The sequence below is a fragment of the Fulmarus glacialis genome, unplaced genomic scaffold (genome assembly GCF_000690835.1).
Source record: "Fulmarus glacialis isolate BGI_N327 unplaced genomic scaffold, ASM69083v1 scaffold33143, whole genome shotgun sequence".
Lineage (NCBI taxonomy): Eukaryota > Metazoa > Chordata > Aves > Procellariiformes > Procellariidae > Fulmarus > Fulmarus glacialis.
Window position 1 is genome coordinate 8255 of NW_009205372.1, and position 232 is coordinate 8486.

Sequence of the window (232 nt, forward strand, 5' to 3'; positions counted from 1 at the left end):
CCCCAGCAGCCCTCCGCCACTGCCGCCCAGCAAACCACCAGTAACACCACCAAGCAGACCACCACCGCCGCCGCCACCACCAAGGAGACCTCCTCCGAGGCCACCCAACAGGTCTCCACTTCCATCTGTGCCGGGATGTCCGCTCCCGAGCGGCACCTCTCCGAGGACGTCTTGGAGGACGTTGCCTTGCATGAGCGAGCCTGTAAGAGCTGGAAACAACACCCGCCGTCAG

The 232-nt window shown here is 65.1% G+C and overlaps 1 protein-coding gene across 1 annotated transcript in view; it reads right to left on the bottom strand.

Annotated features, from left to right (window-relative positions):
• The window catches only part of LOC104075033 (BPI fold-containing family B member 4-like), a 9233-nt gene that overhangs the window by 6763 nt on the left and 2238 nt on the right, over positions 1-232 (bottom strand). The gene's annotated exons all lie outside the window — the stretch shown is intronic.